This window comes from Molossus molossus, unplaced genomic scaffold (genome assembly GCF_014108415.1).
Source record: "Molossus molossus isolate mMolMol1 unplaced genomic scaffold, mMolMol1.p scaffold_m16_p_1, whole genome shotgun sequence".
NCBI classification, from domain to species: Eukaryota; Metazoa; Chordata; class Mammalia; order Chiroptera; family Molossidae; genus Molossus; species Molossus molossus.
This window is the reverse complement of record NW_023425344.1, coordinates 206,268,074-206,277,296: the sequence shown is the minus strand read 5'-3', so window position 1 is coordinate 206,277,296 and position 9,223 is coordinate 206,268,074. Positions and strand designations below refer to the sequence as shown.

The 9,223-nt window shown below is 43.2% G+C and overlaps 1 pseudogene; it reads left to right on the top strand.

Moving 5' to 3' along the window:
• The first annotated feature begins 8,170 nt into the window (after positions 1-8,170).
• Positions 8,171-8,600, top strand: LOC118623315 (annotated as a pseudogene).
• The last annotated feature ends 623 nt before the right edge of the window (positions 8,601-9,223 follow it).

Genomic DNA, 9,223 nt, shown 5'->3' with positions numbered 1-9,223 from the left:
TCTATCTGAAGATAAATAAAAAAATATCCTCGGTGAGGATTAAAAAGAAAGAGGTGTAAATAGCCCTGAGGAAATCTGTGACATCCATAAAAACAAGCTGTTTGGCTCAGCTGTTAGAGTGTGGGCCCACAGACCAATGAGTCGTGGGTTCGATTCAGGTCAAGGGCACGTACCTTGGTTCCTCCGGGCCCTGGTTGGGGTCGTGTGGGAGGCAACTAGTTATGTCTCTTTCACATGGAAGTTTTTTTTTTCTCTCTCTCTCCCTCTCCCTCCCTCCTACTCTATCTGAAGATAAATGGGGAAATATCCTTGGGTGAGGATTAAAAAAAAAGAGGTGCAAATAAACTGCTCAAGGTCATCAGCTGACAAGCTGAAGTCACTGAACAGTCCTAACCCAAAGGCCTCTCTCCACCCACGTGCCCACCACACACAAGTCTCAGGCATTTGCCTTCCTGGAGTGCCCCAAGGCTTCCTTTGGAGTTGCTCTGCACAAGTAATTTAGGACTAGCAGGTCAGTGTTGTTTTTTGTTTTTTGTTTTATCCTCACCCGGAGGACATTTTTGCACTTATCTTCAGATCGAGTGGGAGGGAGAGGGGGAGGAAGAGAGAGAGAGAGAAACATTGATGTGACAGAGACACCTTGAGTGGTTGCCACCCACACGACCCCAACCGAGGCTGGGGACAAACTGCAACCAAGGTATGTGCCCTTAGTGGGAACCAAACCCAGGACTCTCTGGTCTGCGGGCCGATGCTCTAAGCACCGAGCCAAACCGGCCAGGGCACAGGTCAGTGTTTTACCTGAGTTAACTCACAACTCTTCTACTGTGACCTACCCAGCACTGGGCTCCCTCCAACTTGCAGCCTGAGCCCAGGTGGTCCACAGAGGCTGTATTCATGTAATACTGCCTGAGCAGCATTAAAGCATTCATTTCAGTGGTAGTACTATATCCATTTGTAGACATAAATGAAATATGCTTGTGTCAACATAACCATGTCCAAACCTGTAGAGAATTTTTATAAAAATTATTTGCATCAAACAGAGGATATACCTGGAAGCAAGATCTCAACAGGCTGAGAAAAATGCTTCCAACAAATGGCAGTTTGCAGCTTCTTTTATGCATTTGGAATTAAGGCGGGGATGCAAGGAAGATTGCAGGAAGGTGGGAGAAAGCAAGGCGGATTGGATTACAAAATAGTTAAGTTTATGTGCTCTCTTGAGGCTGGTCATGCTTTCACTTTAGAAGGAGGGTCCTGAAAGAGGCATTTCAAAGATGTGTTAGCCTAGACCAGAAACAATGGACAGGGCTTGCTAAAGGCAAAGATAAACCTTTTACTAAAGAAGTTATATGCCTGGGGCATGACTACCCACCATGACCAGCCCAGTTAGGAATTTATGATCAGATTCCTTACTGCAATGTTACTTTCTGGAGAACCCCTTTTAGTTCATTCTTGGTTATTTCCCTTCCTGGTTCACAGCAATTCTAAATGAATAAAAACTTAGATGTGACTATGAGGTAGAGGCTGATCCAGAAAACACCCATAGATAACGGATAGAGTTAGAAAAGCTTAAAAATTTGCTAAAAGATGACACGGGAACCCTAAATGTGCCCAGAGCCCAGCTTTCCCAAGGCTCTTCATTGTCTGATTCTCAGACAGCCCTCTGGGCAGGGAGGCCTCCTGTGGACTCGAAGGACAACATCAGCACATGAAGTGGGTCCTCGAGGGCACTGGGGGCAGCATGTAGCCCTGTAGAGTTGGCAAACTGTGAATCTATGAAAGAGCTAACATGGGGATTACTGAGGCAATTTTTTTTTTTTATCCTCACTCGAGGGCATTTTTGCACTCATCTTCAGGTAGAACGAGAGGGAGAGAGAAAGGAAGAGAGAGAGAGAAACACTGATGTGAGAGATACATTGACTGGCTGCCACCCACATGACCCCAACCAGGGCCAGGGACAAACTGCAATCGAGGTACATGCCCTTAGTGGGAACCAAATCCAGGTCTCTCTGGACCACAGGCCGATGCTCTAACCACTGAGCCACACCAGCCAGGGCAAGGTATTTTTTTTATGAATATGCAATCATCAAACTGTCTTTACAAACATCTAAATTCATCTTGGCACTTCCCTAGGTGGTAGTTTTGAGGCCAGAAATCACGTCTAATAAAGCTAACTTCCTAATGTGTCACATTAGCGCTTGATGCCCAGATACCTTTATTGAATAGATAATGAATTCTATTTCTTTCTGTGCTGAACCAATTGTACATCCTTATTTTATTTTTTTATCCTCACCCAAGAATGTTCTTATTAATTAGAGAGAGAAAGAGGAAGGGAGAAGGAGAGAGAGAGAAACATTGATGTGAGAGAGAAACATCAATAGGTTGCCTCCCTCATGCACCCCAGCCAGGGATCGAACGCACAACCTGGGTATGTGCCCTAACCAGAATCAAACCCGCGACCCTTCGGTACATAGAACAACACTCCAACCAACTGATCCACACCACCCAGAGCAGTACATCCTTATTTTAAACACTGTCCAATTTGTAAATATTTTGTTGTAGATATCATTCCAGGAAAATCATTCCCAGAAACTTAAATGTTTTACTCGGGGAAAGACACTTCAGTGCCTTCATCAGCACCCCATACTGGTATTTTCCCAATGGTCCAAGCAGACGAGAATGTGAATAAAAGGAGTGGGGAGAGCACTTTAGAAAAAGGATACTGAGGGGGACAAGCAGCGAGAAAAAGTGGAAGAGAGAAAATTTATATGCAAAGTAATCATAGCAAAAGAATTGACTAAAAATTGACTAAAAGATTATCTCAGGAGAGAAAGAAATCTCCCCACACACATCCATACTCCCATCTCGACTCCACAGTGTAAAAGGAATTTTTTTCTGTAACACATTTTGTAGAATTCTGGTAGTCAGCCTCCACACTGACCCTGATGATCCTCGCTGGGTGGTATTCACACCATTGAAAAGTCCCTTACCATATAAATAGGCCCTACTTGTGTAAACAACAGGATGTTGTGGAAATGATGGACTGTGATTTCTGAGACTAAGTTATAAAGGATGCTGCAGCTTCCACCCTGGCGTGGGGCTCAGTTGTTTGGAGTGTAGTCCCCTACACCAGAGGTATGGGGTTCCTGGTCAGGTCACAAACTAGGTATGTTTCTCTCTCTCCCCCTTACCCTCTCTCTAAAATTCAATAAGCAGCCCTGGCCGGTTTGGCTCAGCGGTTGGAGCGTCAGCCTGCGGACTAGCGTGTCCTGGGTTTGGTTCCCGCTAGGGACATGTACCAAAAAATAAATAAATAAAATAAAAAATAAAAACCAATAAGCATAGCCCTGGCCGGTCTTGCTCAGCGGTTAGAGCATTGGCCCATGGACCAGAGAGTTCTGGATTCAGTTCCCATTAAGGGCACGTACCTCGGTTGCAGTTTGTCCCTAGTCCTAGTTGGGGTCATGTGGGTGGCAACCACTCGATGTCTCTTCTCTCTCTCAAATTGACGTTTCTCTCTTCCTCTCTCTTCCTCCCTCTCTCCCTCCTGCTCTATCTGAAGATAAATGCAAAAATGTCCTCGGGTGAGGATAAAAATAAATAAATAAATATTTAAAAATCAATAAGCATATTCTCGGGTGAGAATTAAAATAATAATAATAAATAATAGTAAATAGTGAAAGGCAGCATACTTTATTATTTTTTAATGTGTTTTTATTGATTTTTAGAGAGAGAGGAAGGGAGAGAGAGATAGAAACATCAATGTGAGAGAGAAATTTCGATTGGCTGCCTCCTGCATGCCCCCAACTGGGGATCGGGCCCACTACCTAGGCATGTGCCCTGACCAGGAATTGAACCTGCAACCTCTTGGTGCATGGGTCAATGTTCAACCACTGAGCCACACTGGCCCAGGCAAGGCAGCCTACTTTAAAAACAATAAACAGTACTGCAGCTTCCTTCTCTCTCATGGATCAGATGATCTGAGGTAGGCCAGTTGTCATGCCATGAAGACATATAAGCAACCCTTGGAGAAGCCTATGTGGTGAGAAACTAAGGCCTTCTGCCAACATCCAGCACCAGCTTACCAACCATGAGACCATTGAAAGTGGCTCCTCCAGCCCCGGTCAAGCCTTCAGATGTCTGTAGCTTCAAAATAACAGTGTCTTGACTACAACCTCATGAAAGACCTTGAAGGACCCAAAACCACCCAGCTAAGCTTGTCCCAAACTCTTGGCCCACAGACTATGAGATAATAAATGTCTGTCATTGTTTTATGCTATTGAATTTTAGGGTAATATGTTATGCAGCCATAGATAACCAATACAAAAACTGTGTATATTGCATGCTCATATAACTTTGGTTTTTAAAATTCAAATCTGTTGTAGGATAATATTTTCACATATTTTCTGGTATCCTTACAAATATCAAAATTCAAGACTGTGGTCAGGCCCTGGCCGGTTTGGTTCAGTGATTGGAGCATCAGCCTGCGGACCAGAGTCCCGGGCTCGGTTCCCACTACCGGCAAGTACCAAAAAAAAAAAAAAAAAAAAGACTGTGGTCAAAACGATGGGTTGTAAGGTCAGCTTCTATATATAAGAACCAAACCTCTGACACATCAGTACTTAAATTCCAAAAGAACAATGAAACAAGGACCCTTTCATTCAGTCCTTCAGTCCTATATTTAATGTTTTAGTTTAGCTTCAGGCTAGTCAAGAATGAATCTATAAAAGGGTGTGTGTGTATTGGGGTGGAGTGGGGAAGACACACACATGCTTAGATATCCATGATTAAAGGGGAAAAAAAAATCAGAGTTTAAAAGTATAAAAGTAATACATTTACTAAAGAAAATTAAAATAAGTAGAAAAAAAGTGCCTGGAATTCAGGCACTGATAGAACTGCATTTCACGTTGTTGCTTACTTCCTTCACATATTTTTGCCTATTCAGTTTTGCTTGTTTTGTACGGCACTAGGAGTTGTTGACAATGACGAAGGCTGAATCAATCAATCCTAACCTTGACAATCCTAGCAAAAGCTTTGCTTCACTACATGTTTTTCTTTTAAGATTCATTCTCAAAGGTACAGAAATGAGCAATAAGAATGTATGTGTATAAATATGTATAATGTGCACTTTAGTAAAATAAGCATCTTTCAGCACTTCCTGTGTACACCACACCAGAGCAGCTGTTTCCGGGAATCCTAAAGAAGATAGTTTCCGCCCTTAGAGTCTAAATCTTACTTTTTACCACTAACTCATTTGTTTCATTGTAAGCAAGTGGCCACATTGTTCTGATCATTTGATATAACAGATGATTTTCTAAAAATTTATATCCTTAATTATTCTCTTATGCAGAGAGACCCTGAATAGAACCTTGATGTATACATGCAAACTTATTGCTACTTTTCACCTCACGGCTGGAGACAGGAAACACCAAGCTGGCTTAAACAGAATCAGGTCAGGTGCTTCTGTCTTCAGTTAAAACTGAGAAAAGCCCTGGGCAGTTTTGCACAGCGGTTAGAGCGTTGGCCTGCGGTTCGGAGAGACCCGGGTTCGGTTCCTGCTAAGGGCACGTACCTCGGTTGCAATTTGTCCCCAGCCCTGGTTGGGTTGTGCGGGTGGCAGCCACTCGATGTGTGCCTTTCATGTTGATGTTTCTCTCTCTCTCTCTCTTCCTCTCTCTCCCTCCCACTCTATCTGAACAAAAAATGGAAAAATGTCCTCAGGTGAGGATAAAAAAAAAAAAAAAAACAGAGAAAAAATGCTATTAGTTGAGGGCCTACTTTGTACCTAGCATTTTACATAGATTATCTTTAACCCTTACAACAGCCTCAGAAGGGGTTATTAACCCCATTTCCCAGATAGGGAAAGTGTAGTTGAAAGGGGTTAACTTGCCTAAAATCACCCAGCTGGTTGGTCCCAGAGCCTGATTGCAAGCTCAGTCTGTAACCCCAAAACCTTTGTTCTTTTCATAGCGCCACGGTACCTATTAAACGGGGCTCTTATTTTCCATCTGATCCTCAGTCCTCCTGTTACCTGCACCAGTATAGCTTTACAGGTCTTTGTCTTCCCATAAGAAAACTGAAGTAGCTCACAAGGAATAAATAGCAAGTTGAGATCTGAGAGAGAGGTTGGGGATATACAGGGGGTGATGATTGTGACTGCCATACCTCAGCCTTTTCCACACAGACAGAAATGGAAACCAAACACCTTGCCCAGAACCTTTAAGTGTGAAAAATGTGTAAGTCCTTCCTGAAAAAGAAGGGAAAATTTTTACTCACAAGAGTTAAAATATTCACAGACCAGATACACTAACTTAATCTTATTACTTAATCTTGTTCATTTTTTTTCCAGATGCTTATTTTCTGGGCCAGCAATTTTTATTTGCTTGCAGAGTTACAAGCTGATTTCTTCCTATTAGGAACGATCCATTCCTTGCTGTTCAGAACCTCACCCTTCCTGCTCTGTAGTTGGAGCGAGGGTTTTAAACATTCTCACTCTGAAATAGTGCTATCAACCATTCAGCTTCCACTGACAGTTATAGGGCACCCATGTGCCAGACACTGTTCTTGGAGACTTAAGGTGCTTTTTTTCTTGAATGCAACTTCTTGTCTAGCAGATGTTGAAGTGAGGTCCTTTCCACACAACTTCTCCCGTCAGTGACTTGTTCCAACAATGGCTTCTGAACACCTCATCACTTGGCTAGCAATTCTCAGTGTCGTTAGTCAGTAGTTGCTACTCTACTGGTTTGGCTGCAGGTCCAGGGAGTAAATGAAGAAAATAATTAGTACTTGTCATGATCGCTAACACTCATATGTGGTTAAGGTGGAACAGGCACAGTCCAGAGTGCTTTACATACATTAACCCATTTAATCCAACACCAACCCTCATTTTATAGATGAAGAAACTGAGGTGCAGAAGGGTGAAGAAACTTGTCCAAGCTCAAATAGTCTGTAGAGCTGAGATCTGAATCTAGGCAGTCAGGCTCCAAGCCCACATTCATAAACACTATCCACACTGGTGTTCACGTAATTAGGTTAATAGTAGCTCAGGAATGTTGTTATTCAAAATGCGGACAAATGTTTTCCCCAAATGCCCACCCTGGCGCACATCATTTATGAAACTACATTTTACCTCTCATAGTCCTGAGCAAAGAAGTGGTTAAAAGAAGCTGCCTCGTGCGTTCAGTAATTCTGAGCCGTTCTGTATGCTGAGTGCGTCTATTGCTTAGCAGTATGTAACTGCTGACTCTGCCATTCAGAAGAATCACATTGACGATGAAGTGGTAATAACTCAAAATTGACAAGCTTGGAGACTTGAAAAGTCACGCCTGTTATTAGCATTTAATAGAATCAAGTATTTAGCAGACTATAGTACAAAGCATTACAAGAATAAGTCTCAATAAATCAGCAGATTCCAGGAATATTTTGGGGCTAGGAATATTTTAAGTATTCTATATATAAGAAGTGATGGTTATTCCCAGAAATGAACTCCTTAATTGACAGAGTAGTTTTAGATTTCTTAAAATGTTTAGAAAGATTCAACTAGAGCAAAAATAATTTAAACCTTAAAATTGTTTTGAAGCCCTCGCTGGTTTGGCTCAGCAGTTAGAGCGTCAGCCCGTGGACCAGAGAGCCCCGGGTTCGATTCCAGTCAAGGGCATGTACCTTGGTTGTGGTTCGTCCCCAGCCCCGGTTGGGGTCATGAGAGTGACAATCAGTCGATGTGTTTCTTTCACATCGATCTCTCTCTCTCTCTCTCTCTCTCTCTCTCTCTCCCTCCCTCCCTCCCTCCTTCCCCCCTCCTGCTCTATCTGGAGATAAATGTAAAAATATCCTAGGGTGAGGATAAAAAAAATTGTTTTCAACATTACACAGTTATAAAGAATACGGCACAAACAGACCTGTCATATACTGAGAAAAATAAATATTAACATCTTAAGTATCATAATTAAAGAAGTATGACACTAATTGCTATAGACATGTAAAAACACAATTACAGTTGCATATCAGCTCAATATAATACTTATATAAGAATTTAAGTCTCCATATAAGTAAATTCTATTAGTTTTTACCTGGGAGACAGTATTGGTAAACTGGCCTGCTAGGCTGAAACGAGGACACTAGACGGCTATTTTTCTTAAATAAGCACTGAACAAAAGCACCTCACGCCAGCACCATGCTCGACGCTCAGGAGCGCGCCCACGTGGCGCAGGTCTGAGACCTGATGGCAGGACACGAAGCGCCCCTTGGGGCAGAGCTGCTCCTCAGGCTCTGCACCGCGTACCCCGCCCCGCACCAAGCTCTGCCTCACGCACCTGGGCGCCTGCCCTGACGAGGTGCACCTGCTGTGCCAGGACAGGGCGCTACGGGCGGTGGGCGCGGCCGTGCAGCACCTGGGCCTGCTTGCGGACCTGCACGCGCATGTGCTACCCATGGACCCCGCGAACTTCCCACTGCTGAGCCAGTGTTTCCAAGTGGTTCTGGCCTCCCACCTACAGGACGAGTTCACGGTGGAGCTGCAGGGGCCGTGGAGTAAGTTCCTGACTGACCTGGTCACAGAGCTGACGAAGAAGTACCGCTCAGTCCTGTGCCCCACATGTCAATAAACAGGATGAATAAATCGATAAACCAATCAGTCACTGAAAATCATGTACATTCCTTTCTTGTTCAATTCAATGTACCAGTGACCCCTAAAGAATAAGACAGATCCACAGCATTTTCAGTTTGAAGATGTCACATAATATTGGCATTTCTGACATCTCTCAGAAACCACCCAACACCAAAAAGGGAAGCAAGAGACAAGACTACAAATTCCTTCTTCAGTAAAAACAATTGTACACAGGTGAGTCTCCTAACCACAAAATAGGTGGAAGGGTACCAAAAGCAGTGGAGTTTGAGAAAAGGCATGAAAGGAAGCTGAGTGAGGGTACCCAAGACTATATATCTCAGAAAGAGCTTAACAGTTCAACCAATAAGATTCATATACTAAGGTAAAATTTTCAGTGGCTCTGTTCGTACAACACTGGGAATAAGGTGCATGGGTTGAATTGTGTCCCACACAAAAGACATGTTGAAGTCTAACCCCTGGTATCTGTAAATATGATCTTATTTGGAAATAGAGTTTACAGCTATAATCAAGGTTAGATGAGGTCATGCTGGATTAGGGTGGGCCCTTATGCAATGACTGGTGTCTGTATAAGAAGGCAGACGTTTAGACACAAAGACACAG